Source organism: Larimichthys crocea, chromosome VIII (assembly GCF_000972845.2).
Source record: "Larimichthys crocea isolate SSNF chromosome VIII, L_crocea_2.0, whole genome shotgun sequence".
In the NCBI taxonomy this organism is placed as follows: Eukaryota; Metazoa; Chordata; class Actinopteri; family Sciaenidae; genus Larimichthys; species Larimichthys crocea.
In genome coordinates, this window is record NC_040018.1 from 8,087,237 (window position 1) to 8,102,718 (window position 15,482).

The window sequence follows — 15,482 nt, forward strand, 5'->3', positions numbered from 1 at the left end:
CAGACGGCGTAGGCCTTTAATAATTCATTTAGTTAGGCTATGATCTATCATTTTGTACCTTTTGACATGCGATATTGAAATTTAATATTGCATCAATACAAATGATATATTGCCAGTCGTCAGAAGAAAGGATGTGGATTGCAAAAAGATCTCTGCAAATGTCTTTTCACTCCTCTCCCCCTTTCCTTTCCAAAGCTTCATTGTACTCCAGTAGAAAGGCATAAGAGAAACATCTGTCTTTTTCGCCCCCCTTTTATTCCCGACTTTGATATGTGTTTTAAAAAAATGACAACTTAAAATGATCAGGGAGAAAGTCTCCTGCTCAAACCACAGTCAAGAGAGACTTGGATAGAAAAAAAAAAAAACAGGGGGGGGGGGGGGAGAAGCAGACGGAACATGACAGCAGTGGCTGAGGGAGACGTCACACGTTGTCAAGGTCTTTGACATGACTCTTTAGTGCAGTGAAATCCCACAGGCGATATTCGGGCTGCGAGCGGAGCGTTAGGTGCTGGGAACCAAAGGATGCTGTTGTGGTGTCAGTCTAGCCCGGCTCCCAGACTGCTTCATGTACGCAGTCTGCTCAGTGAGATAGGAATGCATCGATAGCAACGCTGGCTGATGTCAGTCTGAAGTAGATTATACGTGTCAGAGGATTTCCTCTCCACTAAATGTTGCTACCAGGGGAGACATGGCAAAAAGAAAAAGAAAAAAATCCACATGACAAAATAAGATTTTCTACATCTTTGGTTTTTACATATGGATGATAAAGAAGTAAAGCAAATACCAGTGTTGCTCAAGACAGGTCATCACATCGGATATGCAATTTGGTCTAAGACAGTTCAGTACTTACTGCATACTGTATATTCACAGTGAATATATATATATATATATACACACACCACACATTTGAATTATGTTAAAGTGAACAAAAACAACAACAATATAATTTATATAGCCCCTTTCAACACAGCAAAAAAAAAAAAAAAACAACAACAAAAAAACAAACATAATCCAATAAAATGACAATAAAATAAAAACATAAAAAGAACACTTCAAAGCAAGAGTAGAAAGTAAGTTATGATCAAATAAAACAAAATAATAAAACAATATATTATTAGACACACAGTGAGGAATTCATTAAGTAAAAACAGTTTCAAAAGAGATTTAAAAGACATGAAAAGACATGTGGCTTGTCCCAATAAGTCATTTCAGAGCAGTAGGGCCAAGATAACAGGAAAGAAGTTCTAAAATGTAGCCAGTGTAAAGAAACTAAAGTTGGGCTTAAATAGACTCTTTTGGTAGAATTTGTGAGGATTCTAGCAATGGCATTGCTTTAACTGCCTAAGAGAGGTTTTGTTTGCTCAAAAATGACACCAAGATTTCTGCAGCTAGAGGTGATACTGGTGGAGAGTGAACCAAGCTGTGGTGAGATGTGATGACATGTGGTGCCTGGGCCTACGATAATGACAGCCGGTTTTTGACTTTATTTGGGCATATCCTGTGAGTGAGTAATTGGTTGTTACTGATGGAGTCAAAAGAGAAATAAAGCTGTGTCTCATCTGTGCAAAAATGGACACTGTGATGCAGATCATGTGTCCTCATGGTAACACGTAAATGGAGAAAAGCAGGGGACCAAGAACTGATCCCTGTGGTACTCCACAAAACAAAGATTCAGTGGACTCTCATCCACCAAAATCAACACTAAATTCCAATTCAGAGATACAAGTAAAACCAGTCTAACGGTGCCAGAGACACCGATTTTTTTTTACATGTTTCTCAATTATAATTGAGTGATCTGAGGTATCAAAGGCAGCAATATGATTTAAAAGCATTAAAATAGATGAGTGAGCAGAGTCAGCTGCTAAAAGAAGATCATTGAGCACTTTGACGAGTGCAGTCACCGTGCTATGGCCCACTCTAAAGCCTGACTGAATTTTTTTTCAAAGAGACCATTTCCGCTCAGAAATGAAATTACCTGTTCTGCAACTATTTTTTTGTAGAACCTCGGCCAGGAATTGGAATTGGGAGACAAACGTTATTCAGGATAATGGAGTCGAGCTTAGTAAGGGTTTTCGAGAAGTTATTTAACTATTGCAGACTGAAAATGATTGGGGACAGTGCCAGATGTGAGAGAGAAATTGATTATGATTGAAATAAAAGGACAAACTAGCTGCGGGACATGGGAATAAGAGGATGGGAAGAATATCAAGAGAACAGGATGTGGCCTTTATGTTGGCAGTGGTCTTGGTTTAATGATCAATTGAGACAGGCTAAAATAAATTTAGAGAGACATGATTCCTAGGATACTCCTTTTTTGTAAAAAGATTTTTCTTTTATATAATTTTTTTATAGTTCAAGAGGCAGTAGGGACACAGGAAGAGAGATGACATGCAACAAATGGCACCGGCTAGAATCTGTGATCCAAGTTCTTTTTTAGCTCCTGAACTTTGTCAGTTTAAAGAAAATGTTTCAGCCCTTGAATGGCCCATTTCAGACTTTATTGTGGTTGTTGTATTGTGTATAAGTGAAATTTGACAGTTTTCTCCCATAAGAGCTTTTTCCAACTTGAAAACCTGAAGCCCAAATCCACTGACAACCCAGCAAGTGGTGCATTCATTTAGTGCAGCAGTGGTTAATGTTGGTATTTCAGTGAAGTAGATCACCTAAAGCAGTTTTACCCGCATTAAATTAAATTTGAAATGTTTTCTGGATAGAGATGTTACTTTGAAATATTTTGAAGGTATTTGGTTGGATGCAGAAATCTCAGTGACTCATTTCTCAACAAATGTAACCAAAACAAACTGCATGACTAGATAGCACTACCCATTAGATTAATCTTCGGTGGCTTAGACTTTACGTCTGTTTTACAAACCGAAGTCTGGTCACGCCAAATAATCTTGCTGTGGTTATTTGGTCTTATGATTTACTTTGAATGCATATATTGCCACGGTATGCAAGAAAGAACTGAAGTTCTGGGTGCATTAGAGCTCAACCAAACTGCTGCAGAAATGTTTGGTGTGAACGTATCCTAACACCGCTTCATCACCATCCACTGACTGCCCATGTCACACACAAAAAATATGGCTCGTGATGGGCTTGATGATTACAGATGACGGTGTTGATGATGATAGTGATGCTGTCAGTGGCAATAATGATTACAACAGTATAGAAGGTTGTCATTACACTGATGCTTGAAATCATCCCTCTCAAGTGAATTATTACATATTCAGCTGAGATACACCTAAATTTTACAGCTCTGACGCGTTTCCTCTGTAGGTGTAAATGTATTTCAACAGACAGATCAAAATCTGGGTGTGTAATGTGTGTTTCAGCATCGACTACGACATCTTTTCACGCGACTTTGGGTGAATCAGAGACGTTGACCTGTTATTATGTGTGTTTGTGCAAGCCCGTGTCACTCCTGTTCCAGAGAACTGAGTGTGTGCAGCTGTGTCATTAACACCACATTTGTCTCTGTATATTTGCATTTTCATAACTGATATACGGATGTCAATTAAACAGGGGAAGGAAAAAACAGTTTAGGTGACGATCCCTGCATGCATTTGTGGGCTATTTATAACAGCCCCTCCCTGATTTCCTCATGGCCTGCTCCTCGAAAACAACACTTGACACTATTTCCGGTGAGGTTGTCTGTTTCACACATAGCATTTGCTTAGTTGATTGCATTAAAAATATGTTTTTTGGGGGGTGGGGGTATCAGTATAAAAACAGCACATTGTTGCTAATTTCTGCATGCCTTCCAGGAATGTTGACCTTTAGCTGTGCCCTGACACTGCTCTGAACATCTAGGAAGTCTGCCATGGTTGTAGGTGTCTGGGTATGTTAACAGTGGGGAAGAAAGACACAGTGAGAGAGAGAATTAGGTGCAGTTAGGAGGTGCCTTGGGTTGCACTGGATCGTGGTGTGCCTCCCCGCTCTCTGCCTTATGTCAAGGCTTTATTATTTCACGTGCCAAGGTCCTGACCTGATATACCAGGGATCTGTCTTCCTCACACTTTCCAGGAAACAGCTTGTTGAAAACCCGTGTAAATGCAAGACACCCCAAAAAAACTGGAACATCACCGAGAGTTGCTATGTGCGTTGTAGTGTCGAAAGGATTGTTTGTAGTCTACAGAACAGAGCTAATTAATAATTGTTTTAAGTCTTTCATTGAAAAAAAAATGAAATTTGCAAGTATTTCCTCTCTATGGTTTTAAATTGAATATCTTTGGATTTTTGATTGGACAAAAGTAGCAAACTGAAGGTAAGGCACTGCGACAACGCAATAAGATAAATACATTTTATTCGAACATTGAGAAGCACGAACAATAAATGAAAAAAACAATTAGAAATCATGAAATTAATTAAAATACCTTCTGCTCTAGGTAATTTTTAATTTGCACGTTTGAGTATTTTTCTAAATTGTATAGACTAAACATGATTGATTCATTGAAGATGAATCAAAATTAATACAAATATACCATGAATGAATACAATTATTACTTGCCAGCCTCGTGTATTGCTTGGTGAAACAATAGAATAATCTTCCAGGGGTTTAAAGCTAATATGACTTTCTGATTGCCCATAAGATCAAGTCTTTTACTTCTTTTGGTTGGTATTTATTTCTCTTGGTTACTACTTAGGTTTGTCTTTAAGTATTTGCTCGCCGACTCCTCCTTCCCATCTTTTCCTTCCTCCTTCTTCTTTCTTCCTCTTGCCTCAGGGGTGCGTTCGGCAGGTCAACACCTCAGCAGGTGGGTCGTTGTGGGCCAGGTGACCTTTGTCTGTCATTGTTTTGCTCCTCACACCTCACCCAGGGAGAAGGGGAAGGAGCTTAGTGCCTTACACCTGCCACTGGCTTTACTGTCATAGTGCTGGTGTGCGCTTGATTGTGGTGTGCCAAGGACAAGAGGGTCCCAATGGGTTTATATATGTAGCCAACAGTTGGTAGATATTAAACACCTTAGAGCAGGGATACTCAAGTTACTTTACCTCAGGGCCACGTTTCAAAAAATGACAGGAGGCTAGGGGCCAGTTAATAAGAAAACATTAACAAAATGTATCAGAAAATCTGAGCTGTGATTCTTGACGGTGCTTGATGTTAGCAGCCTTGTACAGCAATTGTCAATTGGCAAATTAAACACAGTGGTTTAGGTGGTTCAGGATGTCCAGGGTTCATTGAATTGCCTGTTTTTATGATCAGTCTTTCCACGTTTGCTGTCCTCGTTCATGTTTGCCAAAATCCAATCACAGCAGCACTACGCTGGTCGGGAGTGGTGCACTGCACGTGTCACTGATGGGTTAATATGCAACTTCCCAAGTAACAGGAAATAATTGGAATTGGAAAAATTCCCAATGTGAATCAATTTATTTTCATCATGAATTTGAAAATGTTTGGGGTGCCACCAGGCACTGTATCGGGCATTAAGTTGAGTATCACTGTCTTAGTGAGTGGGTGCACATCATGTACACTTTGGATACACTGGTTTGAACCTCTAATGGCCCTCCTATTAGTGTCTGCTCTGTGCTACCCTCAGCCATGTTGAAAAGAACCAAAACAAGCAGCTGCGGCGGAGATAACCATAACGAACGCGATGTTAGATTCCAAATGCGATTTACGCTCCTGCGCGCGAGATAAATCAAACGTAGCTCAAGTGAATAAGGGGATGGAGATGAAATGAAATACCCAAATGCTGCCTCCACTGGGGCCTGATTGAGTTCAGGTGGCTGGAAAGTGTCTCACCCAGGGCTAGTTGTCAGTGAAGGATCTGCTGTCTTCTCATCTGTCTGTGCTGCAGGGCTAACTGGTGAACATCGGGTGTGTTGCTTTGACTGATGTTTGTGTGCCTCCTGTGTTGCGGGGGGACGGGCCGTTGACACACTTCATATTTCAAAGGCAAGGTCTGAGGAAGAAATGAAGATTGATGCGGGAAAATGGCGCGGCAACTCATCGCCCATTCGATACATATATTATCATTTACACATACGTGACACCTTTGTGCATGTCTGTATGTCTATATATACATATGCATGGGCGTGATCCAAGGCGCCACACATATTCACGGGAAGGGGGTGGGGGGTGAGGGGTTTCCTCTGTTATTAGAGCCATGTGATATAATTGCATTTGATCTCCAAATAAACAGGGAATCAGTCCATCTCCTTGGTGGAGATGGCAGATGTGATGGACGAGCACATTAGCGGCGAGGACAACATTAGATTTGCTCAAAATTATTGATCTTTTGTTTGTGAGCCAAGTCGGCGATAAATAACAGTGCATGGGAGATGTGACTCATTATCACCGTGCCAAAAGCCCCGACAGACCTCTGTCAAAACACACTCTCCTTCCCCCCTTCTCTTCCTCCTTCCTTTCATCTCCGTCACTACAAACCAATTTAATCTGTTTTTAATCCTTCCCTCTTTTTCTGTCGCCGGTGCCTTTAATGCGAGGCCTCACTGTCACTATCTGATTCCCTTAAAATTTTAATCCTGCACTGATAACCCTGTATTATTACATATTGCACACACACACAGGCGGCAGGACACTCACACATACATACACATATACACATGCAAATATGTACACACAGCGTTTAGTGGCTCTCTCAGTGTTTTTATTCCTTTTTACCTTCTTAGTGAAGAAAAAATCCTTTTATCACACAATGGGTAATTTATATCCATTACCAGCGTTTTCAATCCTTTTCAGCGCGGCTGTCACTGCCTTTGGCACACTCGTGATTAATGTGATCTAATAATAGTCTGCCATTATATTTCCTTTAGTAAAACATGTACCAACATCCTATTCAGCTCCATGAAATTCATTGCCCCTTAAAATATTTTTCCCCTTTTTCGTTTGAAAGACAAGATTGCTTGCCTCCATCTCGTTGCCTCCCAGGAGGTGATTATTTGTTGGGGGGTGGTGGGTGGAGGTGTGGGTGCATGAGAATGATGAGAAGTGCCACGATTCAAAGTGGTTTGTATGGATGTATTTGTGTGCGTGGAAGTGTGTCTCGCAGGTCAGTGTGAGTGTGTGAGGACCACACACTCACAGCGACCTGAGAGAACACTATTAATGTCCATAATCACAGATTTTGAAGACAACTACCTTTATAAAACTGTCCAAAGCCCTGATCACAAATGAATCATTTATTTTTTCCTCTTGTCTTTCTTTCATTTTTTTTTCTTTTAGAGCAGGTAGTTTGGAATGGGTGATCGAGAGGAAAGATGCTCCCCATGGAATGTGCATAGGATTAGGTGTGTGTGTGGTTGTGTGTTTGTGTACGTGTGTGTGTGTTGCTGGGGAGGTGGTCCAGCAACGGGCTCTGTTCCCTCCCAGCCGGACAGCCTGAGCCAGTCTGCCACTCATGGGGCACGTTTCAGACGGGGCGGTGCCAACACTCACTCACACACACACACGCATGCATGTATGAAGTCGTGCACACACGCACACACACAATCCTGGCTCCCTCCCACAAAGAGGGTTAACCCTTACTGGGTTCTTAGACTTGTATCCAGGATGAACAGGTGGTCCCACAAAACATGGGCATCCATTTCCTCATGACTTATCCCAGTGTGTGTGTGTGTGTGTCTCTGTGTGTGTGTGTGTGTGTGTGTGTGTGTGTGTGTGTGGAGGGAGGGCTAGACAGAGACATGAGGGGAAGAGAGAAAAAGAGTACACAAGTGCGTAGCTTTAGTACACCTTTTGTATGTGTGTTGCTTTCTCTTGGTACCGTGGCCGCTGGTGTACGGAGCAGCTTGTGGAGGGTCCCGTCGCTGTGTGAAATTGACATCAGATGGCCGTCGTGACAAGAACAATATTACATCCAGCTTCCATTTAGCAGGGGACAGCTAATATATGTGTGCCGTTTGAACATTTGTTTGTGTGCGTGCTCCTCGCTACCTGACCCCGGAGTCTGACCGCACCAAACACAGCTGTCAACACTTTACATCTATGTTTTTTTTTTCCCTGCTCCGTCCCTCTTTTTTTCCCCCCTCATTTTTTTTCTTCCTCCAGAATCCCTCCATCCAGGATCCTTCCATTAAAGATAACTTGTATTGAGCCACATCTTATTCACTTCAATCCGCCTCCCCCTCCTGTCTCAAGTGATCCCTTCCCAGCAGAGAAAATCGAAGGTAAACCACTTCTAAGGCAAAAAAAAAAAAACAGTGCGCTCCATCTTTGGATGTTTTAAATATCACCTCTCTTGATGGATGAGGAGATGCAGGGCAACGTCAAAAAATCACAAAGTTACATGTTTAACACCTGACTGCTGCGATAAGTGAGACTCAGCATCTGGCCGCTATGACACATGGCTGAGACCTTCTGTGCCTTTGATAACTGTAGTCTTTCATGTCGGAGGAAAACACTCCGCTTTATTTGTTCTTTTGTGATTTTTTTTCTTTTTTCTTCTGTGGCTCAGCCCCTTTCGAACTCCAGACACATGTGAAATAGACGTTTTGGAAAATATGAGTAAGTAAGCAAAGAGAAAGGGGAGAGAAAAGCAGAGAGCAGAATGGAGCTGAGGAGATAAACATAAACAGAGCAGAGAGAAAGAAGGTTTCTCTCTGAGTCAGCGAGTTTTAGTAAAGTCTGATTAAACGAGGTGGGAAACCGGTTGGGGTAGTAAATAACAGAGGTGTCAGAATGTTGCTTAATGACCTGGATATCTATTGCATGAAATATGTAGCTGCAGATCTAAGCAGGAGCTGTAGTTTTTTCTTTTTTTTTCTTTTGCTTTAATGCCTTAATGTGCAGGGGGAGTTCAGATGTTTAAAACAAGCTATTGTGAGTGGAAAGCAGGTTTGCATTACATGCTTTTATATAAAGCCATATAAGAAGTAGTAACACTATCATTAACACTGTGTCTGTTCTTAATTAACACACAGTACACATACACACACAATACTTTTTTAAGCCTGTGCCTGCAGCTGAAGGAGCATTTACTGTATAAGAACCTCTAACAGAAACGATCAATCCAAACCCACCAGCACATGTCATGGTCTCTTTTTCTGTTTTTGTCCCTGACAAAGTTTTCTGAGGTTTCATCTGAAGGATAGGCGATGCTGCTCAGTGCGGAAAACTGTTTGAGGCATATTTGTGGTTTTGTGATTTCAGACTGTATAAATAAGATTAACTTGACTTTTAAAACGAGGCCTGCGTACATCCTATTTGACCATAAGACATCATGATTTACTATCTTATTTACTTCATGCATTAGTCACATTTGATCAAATGCGGGGCTAGACAATGATATGATGTTATTACCTTATCATCAACTTATTATCCTTACATGACGTTTATTGTATCATCATTTAGTGTATGAATATGAAGAGTTTTGTTAGATATACTGCAAAACAACTGAATCCTGCTAACTGCATTTCATTCATTTGCCATATTACAAGTGTCAGAAATATTCCTCTATATCATTGCATTGATTTCATCTATATCGCTGGCCTTCACAACATGCAAATGTAAATCAAAAACACATCAATAGAACATCAATATCCATCTCCCTGATATAAGGAGGCGTCACTGCAGAGCTCCCAGCACAGGTCGCTCCACCTTGCATCATGCGTTATATTTTCCATATTACAGTTTTGCAAGCGCACTTTTTATACTAAATATTAAAAATATGCATTCATAGTTTCACAATTCGGATGTTACATGTTGATATTGGAATATTGGCAACACCTAAAATGGCAAAACAAAAACAAAAAAACGACATACATTAAAAAGTTAATGAAATGTTTAAAGGCTTGAAGAGAAGAGTGAAGAAAAGTTAGTGTGTGAACAGGAGGAGGGGGCAGAGCGAGCAGAGAGCTGGAGGTGTATTCAGAGGTTAGTGCAGCGCAGTCAGCAGTGTAGCAGTGCAGCAGTCGATTCACCTTCCCCTCCTCTTTCCAGGGGGGAAACCCCTTCCCGAGGAGGGGATGCTCGAAGCAAAGAGAGAAGGGGAGGAAGGGAGGGAGGGAAGGGGAGCAGTGGTGGCGGTGAACTCAGCACTTTCCTTATCTTCTCTCCCTCTCTCTCTCTCTCTCCCTCTCTCTCTCTCTCTGTCTGTCTCTCTCTCCCAGGGCTCCCTGATCAGTGCCGACCAGAAGCGGAGCTGAAGCTGAGGCTGGCTTAACGGGGCTAAGCGCACTATCACGCTGTCTAAGAAACTACCCCCACCCACGTCTGAGGTGACTCAGGGCTTTCAGGCAAGAGGGAGTGAGGGGAGGGGAAGTGGGGAGGGTGACAAGTTGGGAGGAATAACTGTGGACACATTTTTAGGTTTTCAGGAATTTCCGAGCAACAGTGGTCGTGCATGAATGGGTGAAACTGGAATGGGGTAAAAAAAAAACAACAAAATAAAAAAAACACACAGGGGCAGGGAGAAGCGTGCAGCAGGTCACCGTTATCCACACTAAGATGCAATCTGCGTGGGTGATGATGACGATTGCTGCGATGATGAGGATGATCGTGATAATGACACACACGTACGCACACATGCAAGGGCACACACACACACACACACACACACGCTCGTGCACGCAGCAGTTGGCAGGGACGTCTGTTATATATGGACGTACAGAGGGCCGGCATGGGCATATGAACAGATAATTCCTATTTAATCCCATCAGTTATCCGTCATAGAGTTACTCTATCTTAACGTCCAAGCTGGCTGCCTCTTATCTCTTTTGTCATTCTTCTCTCCGGCGTCCAGACACAGAAGCCGCGTATTAAGCATGGCCTGAGTTATGTAATATAGGTATGCGCGTGGCGTTTAAAGGGGCTTCGGATGCATGGAGTGGAGTGCAAAAGAGTGCAACTGTGAAGGTGTGAGGAGAAGTTAGTCTGAGAAATCACTACAGCGTTGTCTGAAGCGGAGAACCCTGCAGGGCCCGTGTGACCCGGGCCTGACGCTCTGGCATGATCCGAGGACGCGAGGTTAGTTCACCTAGCAGCTATTTCTTGTCCAGCTGTGGAAATGCCTTTGCCATCATATCAGGAATATCTAGCCGAGGTGCGGATGAACATGTTGCATTTATCTGTTAATAGCAGAGCGTAATACATGTAGCTGTGTTAGTGATTTATTTCAGTTGATATTAAAGTGGGGATTGATTGCGATGCTGGTTTGGCATCTTAATGCAGAAGCATGACAGAGTTAGTGAACTCTTCTCCTCTCGCAGCACCTTCTCTCATCCTTTCCTTTGCCAAATTTGGACACTGACACTAAATGGATCTGCCATAATTCAGATGTGAGTGGGAGGATATATATAAATATGTGTGTGTGTGTGTGTGTGTGTGTGTGTGTGTGTGTGTGTGTGTGTGTGTGTGCAGCTGTGTGTGGTTGTAAAGTGAAGCATTATGGCAAAAAAAAAAAAAAAAGCCTGAATAATTTAGCACTCACATTATTTTCTAATGCCATTCTTTAGAATCTGACTGCGTCACTCTAACAAATGCGCATGTCGGAAAGTTCAGGGGATTTTGTAGGGCGCCTGTGAACAGTGAGTGATGGCAACCAGCCGACTCTCAGCTCCCTCTTGTCTACCAGCAGCTCCATGTGAGCCCCGTGCACCATATTCCCTTCTCAAAACTAACGCCATGGTGAATCGAAACAAAAAGGCCACATATTTTATTTATGTGTCAAAAGTGCGGTGAAAGGAGGGTAGGAAGGAGGGAGCGGGGCATATCACTCTATCCGTTGGTTGATATCATTCCATCCTTGCGGATCAATTCTCCCAGACAGAGGGAGATGAGAAAGGAGCGAGCACGAGAGGGGGGGAAGGACGGAGGGGGGGAGAAGGAAGGAGAGCTGAAATGGTGGTCGTATTGATTTGTCAAAGAAATACAGCGTTGCGTGTTTTGCTTAAACGTCCACATAAACCTGAGCTGTCAGAGGTGGGCGGGCATATACTGACATTTGGCCACACAGACATGGATTGTGGATTTTCTGCTTGGCTTAGCTGTACACAGTCTTACCCATCAACTTCTTGTGGGGAAACAGGCAAAAATGGCCCATGTTTGCTCAAAACCATGCTTTGTGGCGTCCAACGTCCCCAATTTTCTACAAAACAATCCTTTAATTAGTCACACTGGCCAATCCCTTTAAACATCTTACCAGTTTTTGAGAGAAACATTACTCTGTGTCCGCTTGGTAGCTTTTTTCTGTCGCTTTTACCATCGTCTCTTTTATAGGATTTTGCTAGTAGCCTACTCTCACTATAAAAATTGTGTATTAATGCAAAATGCATTATTCATGAGAAGTACAGAGCACTGAGCAATGATCTTCCAGGGATTTCAGGTGTCTATGCAAGTTCAATTCCAAGAACAATGTTCCATTCCTGTTACACCTACCTGTCCCAGCCACTTTCAGGCTTCAGCGACAATCACAGCTTGACACCATTATAACTCCCCATATTCCTACAAGATCCACGCTATAATAACCGAGACCCTCCCTTAAAGTCTGTTCTTTTAAACATGGTTGTGTATCTGCAGCAGCTTCAGGCCCATCACATTCCTCAGTTATAGCAACTATAACAACCTTGGTCGAGAGTGAAAAGAAGAAAAACACTTTGAGGTTATATCTTGACAAAAATATGTCAAGATATAACCTCAGTTAAGACCATCCACGGAAATTTAGCTCATCATGGTGAAACTGTCACGTCTAGAAAAGACTAAGACAACAACTTTGCATTTAATCGCTCCAAGGAATCCGTGATCCTATCGTGTTTATCCACTCTCAAAAAAATGTAGTCGTCCTGATATTTGAACATGGGGCAATAGAGAAAAGCCCTCTTCCACTGTGTGACTACATACCTGGCACAAGGACAAGAGTGAAGGGAGGGGGGGGTGAAATTAAAGAGCAGTTAAAGAAAACTGGAGAAAAGAGAAGAGAGTGTGCACAGGGCCATAAAAGGGATAGTTTAACCATTGATCGAGAGCAGTGGTGGAAATGGCAGCTGTAAATCAATTTTATCTTGGAGCAGCTAAAGAGTGTTTTCTAATGAGGTTAATGCCACATAATGGCTAAATTCCTCTGCTTAAAAGATGCCCTCAAGGTGGTGGCGAGAGATAGATGTCACCATGGAAAGCTTAACACCTCGCCATTCAACACCAAGCAGAGGGATGCCTTTTGCTTTCAGGGAGATTGTATCTTAAATGATGTTAAACCTTTATTCATTACAAGGTTTCAGGGGGTCATTATATCATCCAGTACACCTTTGTCTAGACAGCTTGTTTTATCGATGGACAGATACATCTGTGGCTGAGATTGGGCATTCAGTAAATTATTCAGCCCCATGTTGTCCACTTCCAACATGATGAGTTCCTCCCTGATCATGACGTATCAATCAAATTCGAACAACTATGAGAGAACACCACTGATCATCTCAGTGCTGGGCTAGCTTGTCAAACTGGAAAAGGCTGGGTACTGACAAACTGACCCAGCACCAACAGATTATGAATCAAGCTGACCCCTGGCAGAGAATAGCGTTCATGATATCCTTTATGTTTTGGGGGATAAGGCCTGGGTGGCAAGCAAGTACTGCATTCACACCACACACAGGTTTTCCCAAAAATGCATCAAATGTGGAACAAAATTAGTTTTTAAAGGCCAATATAGAATATCCTTTCAGAGGTACTGGTAGCCAATTTTCTGCCAATTTTCATTTCTATGCTGCAAAGCTTTTCCAAATCTGGGTCTTGGCCAAGTCATGGTGGCAACAGGCTAAGCAAATTAGCCTTGTCGTCCTTGTTCCTAGACACATCATTCAAATTTCCTTGGGGGAACTCGCAGAATTCCCAGGACCGTTAGGATGTTTAATCCCTCACGTGTGTTTTTGGTCTGCCCTGCGGTCTCTCCCAATATCGATGTATCTGACCTGGCCAGGAGACAACCTGGTTAGATACCCAAAAGAACCCAACTGGCTCTTTCTGAAACTCCTTCTGGATATCTGGTCATCCCAACCCTTGAAATCAACAGACCTACGGTTTTGGCAACAACCCTGAGGTCAGCAAAGTGGGCATCCCCCACTCACTGGGTCCGTCATTAGTGGACTTAAAATATAATGTTTTCATTCTATTAAGTCGGCCTGCTGATGTAATTGCGTCAGAATAAAATGAGTCCCTGAAACTTCCCTTGGACCATGGGACATTTGATCAAAATGTCACCTTCAAATCAGTTTAGTATAGAAGGTTTAAACACTGGTGTATCAATTCTACTAGACTGTGTAATAGCAGAGGTTCGTAGAGATTAATCTTATTTTCTCAAAAAACAAAAATCGACCTGACCCAATGGTGAAGCCCTACTTTGTGCATACAGAGACAGTGTTTCTTGTGTATCTTGACCAGACGCAGATATACAGAGCTTCAGTGAGCGCAGACCGGCCTGAGCAGTTGACAGTTGTAGTATTAAATGGGTGGGTGAGTTTTCGAAAAAGCCAAGAGTGTTGGTTCCAAACCGGAGCTTGTCCAAAAGTAATTACAGTGTGCAAAACACAAACATAATGCAAGTAAACGTCAGCTTCTGTTGGTTGGTCAGCCAGCATCTTTATTTTTACAGTCTCGTCTCCTGAATGTGCTCGTCTACACCTCTTGCTGAGTTGGGGTTGGGGAAAAGTAGACAGAAGGAGGAAGCTTTGAGAGTCAACAACCGGTGCATCCACAACCGATACGTGCAGGGATTCCCAAAGCATCCAGTATCAAGACTAATCACAAGTTAGCTAGCTAGCATGTCAGCAGACGCAGACGTGTTGAAATATTACATTACACAAATCACATTAGATAGTAATGGAAGCATAAGGAATCCTCTTTGTCTTCAGCGAGAGTGATCCGAGGAGTCTGTAAGCTGTAAACTCGACTCCACCATAGGGTTGTTGACGGAAAGCAGCTCACAGTCAGCAAGTGTATTTTAGTGATGTGGAGACACTGTGGGTGCATCGCATTATGGGAGAGGCTTGGAGGTCTCGGGGGATGTTGAGCAGGCTTTATGAATTTCCAGTATTATGGAATTCTGAATCATATCCATCATGTTGGTGGTGAATATAGCACTGATGCAGGCTATTTAAAATTGTATTTAGTCCAACACTGACCATACGTATTGATCTAATCATATTTTACTTTATATACTGCCAACAGGAGAATGACAAATGATGAAAGAGGCAGAGGACATGCAGAAACATATTTAAGATAATGCTATCTATAACACAGAGCTTCAAACCACTTTGGTGTGTGTGTGTGTGTGTGTGTATGAAAAAAAATGAGTCCAACCAACGTGCAGCATGAAACTTAAGGAAAGTTCATCTCCACAGACCTCTAGCATTGATCACTAGGGCCCTAAAGCTATTATCATGATCTAATTAGGTTTAACATAAGTCTGTGTCACGGCCCGGTGCAAGGCTCCCTTGTCCCCAATTCCACACTTTCACAGCATCCCTATATAAAAATAGCACACATGTGCCACACATACATGCGGTGAATACTAATATTTTTTTTTTTTCTT

General features: G+C 42.3%; 1 protein-coding gene across 5 annotated transcripts in view; it reads left to right on the forward strand.

Moving 5' to 3' along the window:
* The window catches only part of znf536 (zinc finger protein 536), a 218,659-nt gene that overhangs the window by 36,675 nt on the left and 166,502 nt on the right, over window positions 1-15,482 (forward strand). For 3 of the 5 annotated variants that reach the window (XM_027281277.1, XM_010733963.3, XM_027281279.1), the window contains exon 3: window positions 10,072-10,179. The exons of 1 other annotated variant lie outside the window; for it this stretch is intronic. The gene's annotated coding sequence lies outside the window, so the exon portion shown is untranslated. Of the gene's footprint in view, window positions 1-8,011; window positions 8,131-10,071; window positions 10,180-15,482 lie in introns of all 5 variants that reach the window. One more of the 5 variants, XM_027281278.1, reaches the window with a different exon arrangement.